The following is an 11,960-nucleotide window of genomic DNA, read 5'->3' as shown; positions in this document are numbered from 1 at the left end:
TAGCCAAGGCTTGGCACCTGGGCTGCTAGTTGACATGGTTGAGGCACCGAGCAGCAAATCCCCCAGGCCATATTGTTTGCACCTGAGAGTGCTCAAGGAGCTCTCTAGAGAGCTTGCAGAGCCTTTGACCATTATCTTCAAGTTGTGTCACTAGACTGGCGGAGGGTGAATGTTTTCCCAGTTCAAAAAAGGGAGGAAGGATGAGCGAGGCCAATCAGTCCAACCTCTCTCTGAGGAAAGACACTGGAGCAGATTTTACAGGGGCCACTTTGCAAGTACCTGAAAGACAGCTTGGTGATACCAAGAAGTTGTCACAGATTTTTCCCCAAAAGGTCCTGTCAGACAAACCTCATTTCCTTCTTTAAGTGATGAGCTTACTGGATCACGGAAATGCTGTTGATATTGTTTACATGGATTTCAGTAAAGCTTTTGATCAGGTACTCCATCATGTTCTGATAGGTAAACTGGAGGACTGCAGACTGGACTCTAGGATAGTTAGGTGGATAGACAACTGGGTGGAAAACTACACCCAAAAAAGTAGTTGTCAATGGCATTTCATCTGATTGGGGTGAGGTGACTCTGGCTCAGTTCTGGGCCTGATTTCAACATATTTATAAATGATCCAGATGAGAGTTAGGAGGATCTGCTTATTAGATTTGTAGATGACACCGAATTGGGAGGAGTAGTGAAACCACCAAAAGATAGAGATGGAATTCAACAAGATCTGGAAACACTGTAAAAGTAAGCAGATGTAAATAGGATTCAATTCAACAAAGTGCAAAGTTCGACATCTAGATAACAAAAATGAGAAGTTTGCATTGAGGACACACTTCTGGGTTGCAGTATGTGTGAATGGGAACTTGGGATATGCATGGACTGTAAGCTAAATATGAGCAATCAGTGTGTTGCGGTGACATAAAAAGGTTAATGTGATCTTGGGGTGTGTGGTGGAATGGACCTGCTCTAGCCTGCAAACCATATTCCTCTCTGCCTTCTCCAAGGGGTTTTGAGCACCTATAGAGGCTTCTCTCTCAATTGGGTAAACTCACTGCTACCACATGACCTTTATACAGAATTGCTTACTGAGAGGGTCAGGAATCCCAGCTTCCCATCCAAGTTCTGAGGCCTTAACTCTGTATCTTCCTCTGCCCAGGATCAGCCTGATGCATCCTTGCAGGAACAGCCCTTTACTAACAGCCAGCCTTCCACCTCCTGGAGCCTCCTTTTACAATGATGTTTCTGAGATAGTGGAAGTGTATGTGGCACAATGACCACTGCCAGCATCCAAAGCTATAATGTATTTATTTAAAATAAGCGTACTTTCGGTCTGCTCTGATGAACTCAACAGAAAACAGCTTCCTCCTTGCTCCAATGAGTTTGATTCTGCACTTTCTTTTTTTCCCTCATTGTCGATCCTGCTGAATTCAGATCAATTTTAACCTGGGTCTTTCTCCTTCATCCTTCCCCCCTCAAATTTAAATAGAAAGGCTTCTGCACTTGATTGAGGAAGCTTAGAGGGGGAGGGGAGCAGTGTTCACAAAATTGAACTACCTTTCCTGAACTAGTGGGGGGGGGTCAGGTGAAGGTCAGCCAGCATTAGTGCTTTTGATTCCAGAGCCAGAAGCAGCCTCTCAGAGAATGAGTCCAATCTCTGTTGAGAGAAGTGTGGGCTTCTGGAGCACAGTCACTTTAAGACATTGCAGAAAGCCTTGCTACCGGGAACCAGGAAGTCTTTGAACTGATGCCCTGGCCAATCAGGAAAGATTGCTTTGCTATGTCAGCATTGCAGGCATGGAGCAGTAAGTTAACTAGTGGCAGTTTTTCAAATATCAAGGCTTAGATCCACTCCTGGATACTACGGGGGAAAGATAGGGTCACTGCAGATCAATCATGCATGTTGCAGAGGGAAAAATTAAAGCACCCAAAATCAAAATGGAAATCGAATTCAGTGTAGATGGGAGGGATTTATTTGGGCTGGGAGGGATTTATTTGGACTGGGAATGGATAAAAAGCCCCGTACAGACTCAACTCTGGCCCAGCCAGGTCAGAGAAGCGTTTCATGGAGGTCTCCAGAATCTCTCTAGCATTTAAAAGCTGTAACACTCTGTTCCCTGCTTGAAGAAAGGGAAGAACCTGAGCCACCCATTACCTCTACTAGAATGAAGGTGGACTGAGGTACACCTGGAAAGAAAAAAAAAGAAGAGCTGAGGTTTAAATAGGTTTAAAAACAATAATAATATAATAATGATAAACTGTTTTTGGAGCCCATTCTTACTAGATAGCTCCAGGCTGATAACAACATAGTTTAAAACAATCACATCATATAAAATCAGATGACTTCAACACTCTTTGAGTGGAAAGATGCTGGCTGGATATTGGGAGGAGGGGGGAGATCTTAGCAACCACACTTTCCCCCCCCACACCTCCCCCCATCCCTAAAGCTAATTTCGGGGGTGAACGGGAGGGAATGAATTTCTAACACTGCTTCTCTCTCAGGAGTTACCTCTCCCTGAAGCCAATTCATCTCCAACACATTGCTTCCCTTTCAAGAACGTGATATCTTGAGGGTTTTGATATTTTATTTTTACGAACCTTTCTACAGCATTGAATATTTCATTGCCATCTCAAAACATTTAAACACATATAAGGTATAAAATGCCATTGTTTTAGATAACAGAACAATACAACTGTAGGTTTTAGTAGCAAGCTAAAATAAGTAATATTCAGAATTTGTTGCCAAAAAAGTTGGAAGGTAAAAAAATGTATATATGAGATCTGCTCCACTGCTAGAGCTTTTCCAACAAGCATTAGTAAACCCTGGATATATACATGCCAAATTGATGACGTATCAAATACCAATTGTATATTTACTCAAAAGAAAACCCCTCCCCCAATTGTCACACACACAAGAAAAATTCAGGAAACATAACTGTAAATTGTATGACCCCTTATTTTTATGAAATACCTCTTTAAAAAACCCCAACCAAATGCATACCGTAAGAGATCATTGGAGAGGCTCCTACAAAAAAACCCACAAGCCTAGTCCAAAACATGTGATTAAATACAATAACTTTAGCAAGATTTAGCTTTTGATCAGAAGATACCAAATTGAAGCTATAAGACCATATCCATTTCCTCATTATGTCTTTATATGACTTTAATTTCATGATACTCATTGCCAGAGGACCTTTTCTACAGAAGGTCCCCTAAACCAGGGGTCCTCAACCCCCAGTCTGCAGCCCGGTACCGGGCCGCAAAGGCCATGGTACCGGGCCGCCAGCAGCCGCGCCTTCCTCCCCCCCCCCCGCAGCGAGAGGGGGGGAAGAAGGAGGTACGGCCGCCAGCACGCCGGCGACGTAAACGCACACGCGCGGAGCTGCCGCGCGCGCACGCTTGCACCCCCTGCTGCCAAAAACGTGCACGTGTGGCAGCTCTGCGCATGCGCGTTAGCGCCACCTAGTGGCGAAAATGCGCATGTGCGACAACTGCGCGCGCGCATTTGCGAGCGGCGGCGGCAGCTTGGCCGCCGGCTCTCTCCAACCCTCGGAGGCGGTCCCCGACTACTAAAAGGTTGGGGACCGCTGCCCTAAACAGCCTTGTGCATATGTAATGCACGTACTAGAAAATAAGAAAATAGAACATTTGAGGGCCAAAAAAGTGCCTCCCAAAGCCACAACAAGGATCGGTCCTTAAAGGAAAGTTTAGAAACAGGGAACAGCAGTACACATTCAAAGGTCCCTCTTCCCCGTCTGATCCTGGCTAGCTGAGCTGGATTTCTCAATCTCATTGGGTTAGTGGAGCCATGTCTTCAGAGAGACCCCATTTATAGCTCCAGGCAAGTCGGTGCTATTCTTGCTTTTTAATGTTTCCGTGTGAAGAGGAGACTGTTTGCTTTGCTAAACACTTTTACACAACAGTCACCACCCTATTGTGTGTTAAGTATGTAGACCAGATGCTCATTGCTTATGTTCCTCCAAATTTATGACTATACATAAACATCCAAGTGCGGGTGCTTTTTAATGCAGCATTCAGTGGTCCACAGAGATTCTAACCTAAGCCAACCAACAACAATATTGAAGAAGTACCCCTTCATTACTTGACGGCCATTTATTTGTGCTCTTTTCAAAGGCTTCCTCTTTATCTTTGTACTATTGCTTTGTACCTTTTCAGCAAAAGACACAGGTCATGCGGATGAGATTTTTCTGTTTTGTTTTTCTTTCCAGCTAACACTTTTGTGTATTTCTGAAACTCAAGACACCTCTGATACTAGCAAGGTACTTATCTGTAATGCCATCACTTTGAGGGATTAAAGCCAGATACTTGTTACACACTTAGATCAAGAGTTATCTGAGTAGAGAGGCTGTCCTGTTAGGGTTGGGGAAATCTGGTTTTGATCTTGAGTTGTTTTGATTTTCTCTGAGAGCCAAACCATGTTATTTTAACTCCTGAATAAGGTGGGCTACCTGGCTGAGTCTCTCTCTTCTTTGGCAGAAAGGATTAGAAACTTCCACAGAATCAGCTCTCTATTAAAGCAGAGTGCTCTCCATTGAGGAGCAAGGAATGGAATTGTTTTCAGATTATGTGTGTGCGCCTCTGTGTGTGTGTCTTTCTCTCTCTTTCCCACATCAAAGACTTTGATGGAAGTTGTTCACGCTATTGTCAGGAATGCAGGCATCGGCACAAAGGTGATTAGCAAAATTGCTTTCCTACAAGAGAAGCACGAAAAATTATCAAGGGATTAAGGGGGATAAAAAAGGTTTCATTGAATTTGAGGTGCAGTCTTCTCCCAAATAATGCTTCATGGATTTTACTTTTTCACAGACGTTGTTCATGATAAATCACAGAAAAGCCTCTTCTACATATATGACATCTATTGGAAGCAATTATTTATTGTTACAACAAAGATCATCAGGTCCTAAACAACTGCACAGTCATTGTAACTTATTAATGACTTGGATATTTCATTATGTACAAAATAAAAGCCCACAGATCTCTAACCATCCAATGAAAATACACAACATTTGTAATCTTTCATATTCCTATTACAACAGAATTTGGGCCAAGGAAATATTTCCTTACTCTTTTTTAATTCACTAGGGATAGCTGTACATAAGAGTCTATATTAGCCATCCAAGATAGGTGCAGCCTATTTCATCCTGGTATGTTACCTCTTCATGGGGTACTTTCCATGGACACATCTTTGTAACAAATGGGGCAGAGATATTTGCCCATTTTAAGTGTGGGCTTGACTGGTCAACAATTCAGTTTACTTTCCCAGTAGACTTAGGATCACCCTCACCATTAGCAAATCCATATTAATGACTTTCAACAGTTTACTAGTCAGTTTAGATTGTAATTGTCGTTAACTATCTACACTGCCTACTGGAACTAAATTGGCATAAATTCAAGTACTTCAGCTTAATTGATTTGTGGGACAAGCTTCTTAATTACCACACAAAAATGAATCCAGCTCTTTTATTGAATTATAGTTCATTGTCTCCTCTACCAAAATGTTCTTAAGCATCTCTTCACAAGGAGATCATTTTAACTTTAATCCAAACAATGTCATCTCTCTCTCCCTGCCCAAGGCTATATCAGGCTGTCACTCACCAGCCAGCTGTGGAATTCTGAAAGATTCCATTTAAAATGCTTTACAATTCCAAATGCACAATTTCTAATGCCACAGTGTGACTGCCACACAGATTGCGAAACGCCCCAACCCTTCAGGCTTCAAAGGCCGGACATCCTTGATCTCCAAAAGGAATGTGTTTGAATCCTGGGTCTTTTTAGTGGGCTCTCACAAAGATATTTATTTTAGGAGACTTTTTTTCCCTTTCACACTTGAAGCCTGACCTTGCTTTTCTATAAATCAATAGCAAAACTCCCATCTACTCCTTTGGTAGCAGAATTGGGGCCCATTGCAGCGAAACATTCTTTATGGGGGGTTTTCTTGGGGGGTTTGTGGGTTGCCGAAAGCTTTTGTCATGAACAATTAGAACTTCATAGAAGGACTGCTTGAGCCTGCCTCTTATTTATTGCAGAGGCAAGAGTCAAAGAAACAGTCCATAGATTGATTTTCCCTCTTCTGAAAAGCAATAGCCCTTTCACTGGCTACTCATTTGGACTAGTTTGGTCGGTTGCCTTTACTTCAAACACCAGATTATGAGCAACAACCTTGTTTGTGGCATGCCTGATCTACAAATGCCTACAATAAAAAACAGGATTGTTTTGAGTGTTGGAGACTGGTATTTTCTATACTTTCCCAAGGATGAACTGCTCAGTTTGGTAGGGTATATTCTTCAAACCTTTAGTGACCAGTATAGTTACCTTCATTTGTTCTAGACACCTCCTTTTAAATAAAGTATTTAAAGTTATAGAAAGGCAAATCATAAGAAGTTTCTAATATTTTTAAAAACAATTGAACATAGATTAAAATGTTTGATCCATTCTAACTACCTAATAGCTATATTCTTGTAGCCTGGGTTCTGGGATTTTAAGAAACTGAAATTTAAAAAAAATTACTGAAAGCAAAACTTTTCCATGAGTTTTACTGTTTGGGGGAGGTCTGAGTCAGCATTATGTGTGTGTGTGGGGGGGGGGATTAATTCAGTTGTGTTTCTAAATCCAAGATTCATACATGGATGCAACAAGCTCACCACAGAATAGACTTGAAGACTTCATGGTGCCTCATTGAGTCTACTGCAGAATATCCTCAATTTTAAAACTGAGCTCATCCCATCTTCTTATTTAGTATCAGTGACATGTTACATGTGCAAATCTTTGATGGTACAGCCATTGATGAATTCATGCAGGTTTCTTACAACTTTGCTGAGTAATGTGTCAAATCTCCTCTGGAAGAAGCTACTCTTGTGTTTGTTTGTTTGTTTAGATCAGAAAAGAACCCCATCCCTACATGGAGAATGTTTTCCTTGGGGACTGAGTGTACTGTAAACATTCCTACCCAAAGAAGTCATGGCTTACAATCTACTGTAAACATTCCTGATGGCTTTACCATCTGCTGTCCAACATATGGGTGGGCAGCTCACACAATTTTGGGGGCTTGCACATGTGTGCAGCATGTCAGATTATAAATTCTGGCACAAGGAGACTAGGGTCTTTCCTTGCCTACCCTTGAATATTTTAAACCTCTTTACTGGACTAGGAGCCCATAAAGCTAAACAAAATGTTGGATTCCTGGGCTACTTTCAGATCTCATTCTCTAATTTTGTTAAGTACAAGTGAGCTGATTTATGGTTTGTCTTTTCCCCTGAGTTTCTGCAGCATGCCCAAGTTCTTGCACAGCCCCCTACAAAGCTTAGAGATCCTTCCCCCCCCATCTGTCATTAACTTATTTTGTTTACTGCTTTTGATCCCATCTTAATGATATAAGGCATATGGATGAGAATTTCAGCGTGCAGAAAGATTTACATTCCTATGTACGCAAGTTGCACCTTGAGAGGAGAAGCTTTCCTGACCTTGTGCACTGTTGGATGCTCTATAAATATTACACATTAGAAGAAGCTATATTAGATAGCTACAAGAAACTTCAGGCCATATTTTCCTTGTAGGAACTGTAGTCAATATCAGTCAAGTTACAGTAAGGACATTCGTGGCAATGTTGCTTTTTGCTGCCCATTTTGGATTGCACTGATTTATTAAAGTACTAGGGGGCAAGCCTGTTGCATTCAGGAATACAATGGGCACTAAATTTGGGGAGGGGTGGAGTGGATGAACTCTGTGGAAAGCCTCCCCCTCCCCCCAGGACCTGGAAAGGCTGCAGGCAGCTGTTATGGAACTCACCAGCAGGGGCAGCTCTCAAGCAGCAGGGATCTGCAGCCTCCAAGCCTCAGAGGGAAGTAGAAGGAGGAGGGGGTGGTCAGGGGTGGGGGACGGAAGGTGATTGGGCTAGCACCTGGACAGACAGGCAAGCCAGTTGGAGGAGGAGGCACTTGGAGCAGGACAGCCACCCTGAGTGGGGGTAAAGCGCTGAGTGGCATTTAAGCCATGAGACACACTCCTCCTCCAAGGCCTTAACAGAAATATATAGTGAAACAGATACTTGGCACATAAAATACTTGTGAAAAACAAGTGTAACCCATGAGCAACAGGGTTATGCTGACTAGAATTTAATGTTGTGGTTCAAAAAAGTGAGATTTGGAGTTTTCCTTTCCTTTCTTTTCTTTTGTTTGTTTGTTTATACAGTGCCGTCAATGTATATGGTGTGCACAGTGCAAGTAAAATAAATAAATTGCAGAATTTCATAAGCAAAAAAACTGGCAAATCTCTAAAATATACAGTAGGAAAACAGCCATAGGGGAGGTGGATATGGAAACAAGAGTAAGATATGAATGCAAGGAAACGTAGTAAAACGTAGTAAATTCAGGAATGGCTATTAATGGATTAAGCAAAAACTTCATAGAGAAGGAGGGTTTTGAGGAAGGTTGTGAAGGAAGATCAAGGTAGTATCATATTCAGGGAGGAAGTTCTCCACTTGGGTGAGCAAGTGAGGTTGGACTTATAGACAGCAGAAGGCCCAAGGGTAGCTGAAGGTGATAGAAGAACAGAGGATTACAACAAAGAGGGCATGAAAGATAGGATGGGACAAGGAAACTCTAAGTAGAAGATGCAGGGCCCAATAGCAGGTGGTAGGGCCTGGAGCTGTTAGGCAATGGGGGGATTTTCCCCTTTGACTTTCCTAGCCCCCCACTGAGCTCTAAGGGGAGGAGGGAAGAACAGCAGCAATGAGGGGGAGGGATTCCTCCCCCACAAGTATCACAGTTCCACACTTGAAGGTAGGCAAATCTGATCTTAAATCTGGTGACTGGAGCTGTGAAAGAATAAGATAGACCTTTCAACAAATCTGAAAAATGTCTCAGGTTTGCAGAAAAAAAACTGAAATTTAAAAAAATGGGGAGGGTGTTCAAAAACCTAAAAATGTTAAAAGAAGCACTGAAACTTTAAGAAACAGATTCCTTGAACAGCTGTTCTTAGGCAACCACAGCGTTCTAGTCTTGGTTTCTTTGAGTAAAAGGCAGGGGGAGGGGGACGGCCCTTTCCAGGGCTGCTTTGGCCTTTGAGGCAGGCCTTGCTAGGGTTACCAATGGGTGACTCAATGCCATCTGATTCACACAACTCACTTAGGTGCGACTGCTTGCTACAATTCAACAGAAGCCAAACTAAGTACAATGGTTACAGTTTCAGAGTAGCATCTAGGAGATCCCGGTTCAGTTCTCCATCTTGCTGTGGGTGATTTTGGAGGAGTCTCATACTTTTAGCCTAACCTATGACACAGGGTTGTTATGAGGACAAAAAGAACGAAAGGAGAATAATGTAAGCTGCTCTAGTCTCCACTGTAGAGAAAAACAGTATAAAAATAACCATAAACAAATCTGTAAACTGCTCCTGCGGAGCGGTAAAAATAAAACAGTAAGGGGTAGGTGGGAGGAGAAAGGGGTGATGTGAGTCCGTAATTCGTGGCTCCCGATTGGCCTGTCCAAGTGTCACTCCGGGGACAAGTGGCCAATTGGGAGCTGCGCATTGGCCACTTGGGCCGTCCTGGACTGCCCGGTGAGTTGGCCGGGGGAAGAAGTCCTTTCCCATCAGCGAGGCTGGGACCTTGGGCGGGGAGGGAGGTGGCGGGAAGGCTTCAACTCGCCCTGGAGGCGTTGACGTGCCGACGCCAGGACCTCGGGGGGAGGGGGGGAAAGCCAACGCCGTGGCGAGAACAGCAGGCCCGACACTTTGGAGACATGTCGAGCCTACTCCTTTCGCCGCACCGCGTGAGGGGGGGCAGGGAAGGCTTCGCCGTGCCGCAAAGAGCAGGCCCGGCACGTCAAAGATGCACCAGGCCTGGTCCTGTCACCGCGCCGAAGCCAGCAGATGGGGGGGGGAAGAGGGGCTGGGTGGGACTCCGCGCCAGGGGGGGCGCAAGCAGCCCTGCGAGCCCCCCCCTGCCCCACCAGTGCCCATGTTAGCACAAATTGTATTTAAAAATACAATGTGCTTTGCCCTTAGTAATATATAAAGCTGTAGATGGGAGGCCGCATAAAAGGCAGGCTGCTGAATGGCTGAGAAGGAAGAAATGAGGAGGGAAAGGGCAGAGGATATGGGGTTTGCCAGGAAGACGTGAGGGGAGGAGAAAATGAAGTGCCCTCCTCCCCACAACTCCTTGAGGGTCAACTACTATGCAAGTGAGCCTGGCCCAGCAACCAGTATCATAAAACTGGGATGCATATTTCCTAGGTGAGAATACCAGGGCTGAGGCAATGGAGAGCTGAAGGACAGATAATGTAGGTTGCCTAGTGGGTATGAATGAAGGAGAAAAGGAAACAAGAGAGTTTGGGGGGGGGGGCTTTGAGGCAAGGAAGTAGTGGGTGAGGATGAAATGCGAAGCTTCTTGCACCTCTTTGCAGGTTTCCACTTGTAACATTCTAATAGCAAACTACTGGATTCATTTACAGGTAAATATGAAATTAGAGTTCTTTATATACCAGGGTCTTTACTGAGTTATAACCTGATTCTGCCCCTTGAGAGCTACATAAAAGTTTGTCTGATTTTTCAGAAGGAAGATGCTGTTTTATACCCTTCCTAGGTACATCTCTCCTCTCCTCTTCTCTCTTGCACCATCTCTCCCCATTCCACTCCAAACCCTGGGAAAAACCTAACTAAAGAGACTTGCCGACCAAGGGACCGTTTCATTGCATTGTGTTTTCCAGCTAGACCTGAACAGACTGAAATCAATGCAGCTCCCTCCTTCTATCCCCCTTCCTTGTGTCTTTTTTTTTGTTCCTCTTAGTTTGTGCCCTCTGCCTTAAACAAGCCCAGTTTAGTTACATCCCCATAGCAATGAAGTGTCCAGCAGCTTCTGTTTCTTGTAAAAACACAGGGTCTTTTTCATGGGGCTCAAGTGCCTCGTCAGTTCAAAATGCCCAGATAGCAAGGAGGAGGGGTGCAGTTTGCAGAATCAGAATGCAACTATTATAAGGATTTCTAATGCACTCATTGCCATGGTATCTGAGTGCTTTTGTATCATTATAATACATGACACCAGGCATCCATTGGGGTACAGAATTCCAGGTCGGAGTTACTAGAAAATTACTTGCAGAATTACTAGAAAATAAATATGCAAAGCCCAAGATTTGTTTGGTGTGTATTTAGCAATGAAGATTATGTCTAGGGTTAACAGCCTGAGCCCACTGGAATCAACATGACCTATTCTGTTGGGTTAAATAAATGCAGGATTTCTTTGAAATGGTTTGATTCCACAAAGATTTAAAGCCATGTTCACAGCTGACACCATTATTTGAATCAAGTCTACTCTAGGCTAGTGTTTAAATACTTCTCTTTGGCGTTTTCTTCCTGTTCAATAAGTTTCTTCTCCGACAGCCGATTAGAAAATGAAAGAGGTATGGAAACTTGGAAAAGCCTAGTCTGGGAAGTTTGATTCACTGGAGGAAAACTTGCTTCTTCAAAAGAGAACTGCATGATTTGCTTTGGATATGACCTTTTGGGATCCTCAATAGAACAAATCTACAAGACCTTATATTAACAGTTTTGTCAACTGGACAGCCCCTGGCCATAATCTCTCTCGCACACAAAAACATAACTGCTCTTATTAATTACATCAGGCATTACCTACCCATGCAGTCCCCAGTTTCATCTGTGCAACTCAAAATGGGAGCCCAAAGCTGAGCAGGTGCACTGTGACCATGTCTGTGCTCATTCAGGGTCACTGGAAATACGGAAAGAAGAAAAGGAGATGTTTGCCTGTCTTCAGCCCTAGAGAAGTAACATGACACCTCTAACATTAGTTCTTTCCACTAGAGCATGGCAAATGTTTGTTATGATACAGATCAGGCTGGACTGATCTGGATCAAAATCAGTCTCTGCCTTTAATAGGTAGCTGGAGCAGAAACAATGGTATAAAAGGCAAGAAAACTGCAACTTTGCTATGTATTATC

General features: G+C 43.5%; 1 long non-coding RNA gene across 1 annotated transcript; it reads right to left on the bottom strand.

The window, feature by feature from the left end:
• Positions 1–2,149: 2,149 nt before the first annotated feature.
• LOC143842625 (uncharacterized) lies at positions 2,150–11,731 on the bottom strand. Its single transcript, XR_013233233.1, has 3 exons — positions 11,639–11,731; positions 4,464–4,706; positions 2,150–2,181 (listed from the first exon to the last, which is right to left on the bottom strand). It is a non-coding gene; the product is annotated as an uncharacterized LOC143842625 (long non-coding RNA).
• Between the last annotated feature and the right edge of the window lie 229 nt (positions 11,732–11,960).

This window comes from Paroedura picta, chromosome 8, assembly GCF_049243985.1.
Source record: "Paroedura picta isolate Pp20150507F chromosome 8, Ppicta_v3.0, whole genome shotgun sequence".
In the NCBI taxonomy this organism is placed as follows: Eukaryota; Metazoa; Chordata; class Lepidosauria; order Squamata; family Gekkonidae; genus Paroedura; species Paroedura picta.
Note: the sequence above shows the minus strand (reverse complement) of the source record. Positions and strands in the feature narration are given on the sequence as shown.